Source organism: Nanorana parkeri, unplaced genomic scaffold (assembly GCF_000935625.1).
Source record: "Nanorana parkeri isolate BGI_ZX_2015 unplaced genomic scaffold, ASM93562v1 scaffold169, whole genome shotgun sequence".
NCBI lineage: Eukaryota > Metazoa > Chordata > Amphibia > Anura > Dicroglossidae > Nanorana > Nanorana parkeri.
Window position 1 is genome coordinate 802,677 of NW_017306437.1, and position 6,687 is coordinate 809,363.

A 6,687-nucleotide genomic window follows, 5' to 3' on the forward strand; every position below is an offset into this window, starting at 1 on the left:
CTACTGACTTTTTACGAGGGGGTAAGTAGAGATCTGGATGGAGGGAGGTCTGTGGATGTTGTATATCTGGATTTCGCTAAGGCTTTTGATACGGTACCTCATAAACGCTTACTATACAAGCTGCGGTCTATGGGCATAGATGGAAGGGTGTGTACATGGATAGAGAACTGGCTAAAGGAACGGGTACAGAGAGTATCAATAAATGGCGCCCTCAGACTGGGCTAGTGTCATTAGCGGTGTGCCTCAGGGTTCGGTGCTGGGACCGATGCTTTTCAACCTGTTTATTAACGACATCGGGGACGGAGTACACAGCGATATCTCAGTGTTTGCTGACGATACCAAAATTGGGAGGGTAATAGAAACAGACCAAGATAGTGTAACATTGCAGGAGGACCTGGATAAAATAGGGGGGTGGGCAACTATGTGTCAGATGAGGTTCAATGTCGATAAATGCAAAGTTATACACTTTGGGATAAAAAAATAAGCAAATGGGCTATACAATTATGGGTATGCCGCTAGGGAAGTCAGAAATGGAGAAGGATTTGGGGGTCATTGTAGACCACAGACTGAATAATAGATTGCAGTGCCAGGCTGCTATAAACAAAGCAAGCAGAATCCTGTCCTGCATCAAGAAGGGGATGTTTTGCAGGGACAAGTCTATAATTTTGCCACTTTACACATCACTGGTTCAGCCTCATCTGGAGTATGCGGTGCAGTTTTGGGCACCGGTGCACAGTAGGGATGTCCTTGAGCTGGAGGGAGTCCAGCGGAGGGCAACCAAACTCATCAAAGGGATGGAGGACAAGAGCTATGAGACAAGGCTACTAAATTTAAATATGTTCACGCTGGAAGTAAGGAGATTAAGGGGGGACATGATTTTCATGTACAAAATGTTCAATAGTCATAGCAACAAACTATTTAAGATTAATTCCGTAACGAATACTAGAGGCCACTACCTAAAACTGGAACTCAGTTCGAGTGGTTAGGGTCTGGAACTCGTTGCCACAAGCAGTGATTTCAGCTAATAGTGTGGAATCGTTCAAGAGGCTTTTGGACGATTTCCTGAGAGACGGTAATATACAGGGGTACAGGTACTCCTAAGAACGAGATGAATCAAGGACCTACACACACACACACACACACACACACAATAGGTTGGACTTGATGGACATATGTCTTTATTCAACCTCAAATACTATGTAAATCCCAGCCTTGTGTACAACACAGGGCTACCACAACATTATATGCATTGCAACAATTGTACAGTCCTGGCCAAATGTTTTGAGAATGACTGATGGCAGCCCATTCTTCCATAATGCTTGGTGTGTGTGTGTGTGGTTGTTTCACCTGCCGCTTGAGGATTGCCGTTTCACTATGGTGGCCAAGATGACCTATGCATTCTTGTTGAAATCCCCCACAGCAAAATCTGAACACCATGCACATCCAGAAGGGAAGCCAACAACAGCTTTAGAACAGTGCCTGAGTAAGGTGGTAGGACATGTGACCTTTGTGCTGGTGGGGGGTCTAACAAAAATGTTACAATACAGAAAATATGATTTTTGTACTCACTGTAAATTCCCTTTCTTAAGAGTTTGAGGGACACAGTGTCTAAATCTCTGTAGACCGCAGTAGAAGACAAATATCACTGAATCCTGACAAGAAAAGTGAGCAGGCTGATCCTGGTATAGCCCCTCCTACCTCAAGCCTGCATCCGTTTTGTAACAAAGCAGTGCCAGGAGCAACAGCATAAGCAAAGAGACCTTTATAGTGATTAAAAAACCCTGTTTTCTTTTGAGTTCATTGAGGGGCACAGGATTCAGTCATATCCAAAAGCAGTCGAACTGAGGGGTGGGCAACAAGCCTAATTGAAAACAAACTGGCTTGCCCTCTGAGGACCCGACACCTCCCTCCTAGGGTGCAGGTTTACCTTTGCATGCATGTTCCTCCTCACCTCTTCTTGGTGGCTCTGGTAAGTCCCACTGTGTGTAACTGGAACGGACTGTGTGTGAGGGCACTACAAATGTAAGCAGCCCCCCGTCCATCTAATGGACAGGAACTGCTGACACTTGTAGTGCCCTTACCCACACAAGACTGTCATAATGGACAGGGACTGCTGACACTAGTAGTGCCCTCATTCACAGGACAATAATATTGTCATTATGACAGTCCTGATGTTCTCTGTGTGGAGGCACTACAAGTGTCAGTAGTCCCTGTTCATTTGTGCCATGGTAAGCAGCAGGATTACTTTATGTTCGGCCCCTGATTTTATTCACAACTCTCAGCATGGCCCTTAGTAAGCTTGGATTGACATCCCTGCTATAAGCTTAATTGATGATTTGCCTGAGCTACTCAGAAATGGTGGAAGAAGCTGGCTCCCCTTTATGGGGACCATACCAGATGGCAAAGAGGGAGTCAGTATTTCTAACAGAAGAAGTGGCTGCAAGGTAGACACGTATAGCTCAAACAACATTCTCCTAATAATGTACTGGGGCAGAACAAAGATGGGACCACAATTTCTTGGTTAAGTTGAAAGGCCATCTAAGCAAGAGAGGAGGCTTTAGGGGTTAATGCCACCTTGTTCTTGTGCAAGACCAGGAAGGAATCATTACAGGACAAAGCCACCAGTTTGGATACATGCCTTGCAGAGATAATGGCAACAAGGAAAACAACCTGGTGGGAGTGAGAATGGAAAAGGGAATATACTTGATTGGCTTAAAGGGCAGATTTTGAAGTTCAGGGAGAACCAAATTCCTATTTTTTTGTGAAACAGATGGACACACAGGGGAATCCAGATGAGAAATGCTCTGTAGGAAGATCTTATTTAAAGAATGAGTGGCTGTTTTTGGAAAAAAAAGAGTGCAAGCATCGAGGTCTGACCCTTAATTGTACTTTGGCCCAATTTTTGATCAAGGTTTGATTGAAAAAAAAAAAGCCAAAATTCAATGAAGTTTTTTCTGGGATGAAAAGTTATTTCCTTTCCTTGTGTGGAAGGCGTGCGACCGTTTCTACTGTACGGTCGCACGACTTTTGTCTTTCGAGCATGTTCAAAAACCAACCGAGAATCGTACGATTTTCGGCTGGTTTGTAGCATGTTCGTGAGATAACGGTCGCACGGGCCGTTGTGCGCAAGCGCACACTGCCCGTTCAGCATTGCGGTCATTGGAAGCCCGCCCCTCAGTGGGCGGGCTTGCGATTATCGCAAGTACGATCTGCCTGTCCAAGATGGGCAGATCGTACGTTTTTTAAATTACCTTACAACCATCGCAAGACAAAAATCTTGCAATGGTTGTAAGGTGTGTGGCCATCTAAAGTATGACTTCCTTTCATGGTAGTAGAACTTACTGAAAATGGACTTCCAGGCTTTTGGGATTGTGGGGATCACATAGTAGTAGAAGCCCCCGTCTCTCAAGCCCTGGGCTTCAAAGGCCATGTTGTTAAACCCAACGACAATGAAGTAGGGTGAAAATGTTTTTTTTAATCAATCTAGAAAAGCCCACGGATTGTTTGTCAGGAGTCCAATCATTTCAGATCTGCCAAGGTCTCTCCATCTCTAACGTGCGGAGCAGATGGACTTTCAAGTGAGGAAAGGCATAGATCAGGTTGTACTGATTCCACAGAGCCACAAGAGCATCCACTACTTCTGCCAGAGGTTCTCTGTTCCTGGAGATACACCTGCCCAGTTTGTTGTTGAATCTGGAGGACAGAAGGTCAACCTGCGCATTTCCCACTTGTGACAGATTCTGGAATACTTTAAGGTGACAGATTATGGAATACTTTAAGGTGTAGCAACTACTTTCCTGTTGCCAAGCACTGCCAGCTGAGGTAGTCTGCCTCAATTGTTCATGCCTGGCATGTGAAAGGCAGGCAAGGCTGGAACATGAAGTTATGGCCAGGATAGAATATTTTCTGCTTCTGAAGCCATGGCAAAATGTCTGGTTCCTCCCTGATGGATGCTGGAGGAATCTCGACTCATGGCATACATCAAACAAGTCTCCAGCTCTGTCAGGGTGTCTAGGACTCCAGCCCATGACAACTGTTATGATGATCTTCCAAGAGAAAGGACTTCCCCCAACTCCAGAGGATTAGAACTGCAGACTTTTGTCACCAAATTCCAACTTGAAACTTTTCTCACCCTTCCCGTATACATTCTATCCAATAACCTTCAAGAGAGATACCAGCAATATCATTAGAAAATGTGTTGGGCCGTCTGAATGAGTGGATGGTGTGAATTAATTGGACGTCGTCAATTAGTTTTAATTGGTGTTTGTAGGTTAAGGTGCAATATTGTTAAATTTTTGATAAGTTTTTGACACATTTGGGAACAATAAAACTATGTCACAGATTAAACTTTAAATAGGCTTTAACATTCTGTGACCCCTCGCAAGCATTATGTTTTGTTCCTAATATTTCAAAATTGATTGGCACTAGTAAGATCTTCTAAGCCCCAAATCACTAAGTGGGCCAAGGGGATGTTAGTCCAGGGTGGAGGAGGATGGAATGATCACAGCCAAAGCGGGCCTGGACACCATAAAAAGAGGATGGAGGAGTGTCCACATGAGGAAATATAGGGTCCAGGGCAGCTGAGGGGGAAGATCCTCCACCTAACACCGCTGATGTTCGTAGGGCCGTTGCCAGCCCTGCACTGATCAGCTTTGGCTGCGATCATTCCATCCTCCTCCACCCTGGGCTCACATGCCCTTGGCCCGCTATATGCCATTGCTAAGCACTTGCTGACCTTACACTGAAGGGACTACCTCTCCCCGCTCCTGAAGAAGCGCCCCATTGGCACGAAACGCGTTGAGCTTACAGGCAGTGCCTTTCTAGCATTGCAAGCAACATATCACCCCCATCAGCTTCGCCCTTTCCACTTGAGATACATTCCATTAATACCTGTCTCATTGAGTTGCCTTGTTATTATGTTATTATGATGTTATTTCCTCACATGTATGAGATTATGATCATTTAGGCAAAAATCTAAATTGTGGTGTATAGGGGGTGATAGGAGGTATATCCTTTCCCCTGAGGTATATGCGTCTTATTTTTATCCTTTCAATATCCTTTTATTATATATTGTTCAATAAATTTATACTTCGATGAGACTGATGTTTATTGGACTTGTTCTTTCTGGAGCCACCAAAAAATCCCATATTTTTCTATCCCTCTTCTTTTAGAGAAACACATTTACCAGAGGTTGGTCTCCAGAAAGCAGGGATCTGTGCATCACAAAACAGTTTTGCTACCAAAATACCGGTATTTGGTCATCCCTACTTTAAACTATTTCTAAATCCTGGTATCCGGTCATCCCTACTTTAAACTTTCTAAAAGGTCACTATTTGAGGATAACACAAGGCAGCTCTGGGAGGACTTTCTTGTGCTGGCAGGACCAAATCAGAAACATATAGTGTATACTGATTCAATAATAACATTTGACATAACTAGCGTGCCACCTTTATATGTAATGTTTTCAGCAAACATTTATTAATGTTTTCACACAAAAAAAAAACCGATAACAGACTACATATCTAATGCATAACTGTTCAAATGTGTCCATGGGTGGATTAGGAAACAGAAGTTACATAGCAGGGAACACAACTAAAAACATATCTAATGTATAACGATTTAAACTCTTTCACAGGTGAATAAAGTTGCAAATAAACAAGGTAACACAAAGAACTCTTTTCTTCAGAGCAGAAAATATTCAGTCCGATATACCTGTAACAGAACAAAACACTTTTCATCCATCTTGATCACAACAGCATATTAAACATTGTATCCTATGCCTAGTAACACATGGCAAATGAATATTTCACACAAAATGTTAAAGAGACACTGTCATCTTAGACATTCAGGACAAAGTGACTGTGTGTGTACATGGACCCCCCCTTCTCCCCAATTCTTACCTTGCCAACAATTCCCCTCTACGTCTTCTGTCGCGGTGAGCACTGGAATCCCCAGTGCTGGCTAGTGTTGGACACCAAGGGGAATGGTGACATCATTATTCATGTGACAGTGCTCAGGTTTAGCGACTGACTGCTAGCCCCAACCCAAGCACTGTCACATGACAGGAGGTCATATGCTCCCTCAAACCTGGAAGTGTGTGGAAGTAGCAGAGGAGAGCTGGCAAGGTGAGTACCACTGAGTCTGTGGGAGCCCCTTTACACAGACACTGCCACCATTTCCTGTGGCCTACAAGAACCTGCATCTTCATGACTGGACGGTTGCTTAAGCCCTAGTGTTGACTTGTGCCATTGCAGACATGTTTGAAAACTGAAGAAAAGGTGGCACAGCTACAGATAAGGTTTAATATGAATGAATTTATTTGGTTTTGCCCCACGTGTCTAGATCCAGTTGTTATAAATTGGCATGGATACACTCCTATTTCCAGTTCTAGAGCTGTAACAGCTGCTCTTTAGCTAGAGACATCTACAGTAAAGGTTCAGAAACAGTGAAGCCTACAGTTCAAACTAGTGAGGGAAGAGAGGATTTCCACAGCAGCTAATACATTTAGGTTACCTCTTTTCATTTCAAATGCATTGAGGGTAATATACTATTACTGGAACAGACTACATCTGTAGTAGCTCTGTATGGCAACCAATCAACTTTTTTTTTCCAATTTCAGAACTTTGAGCGAACAAGCTGAAGATAGAAACTGACTGGAGGAGCTGTGTGTATATGTATATGTATATA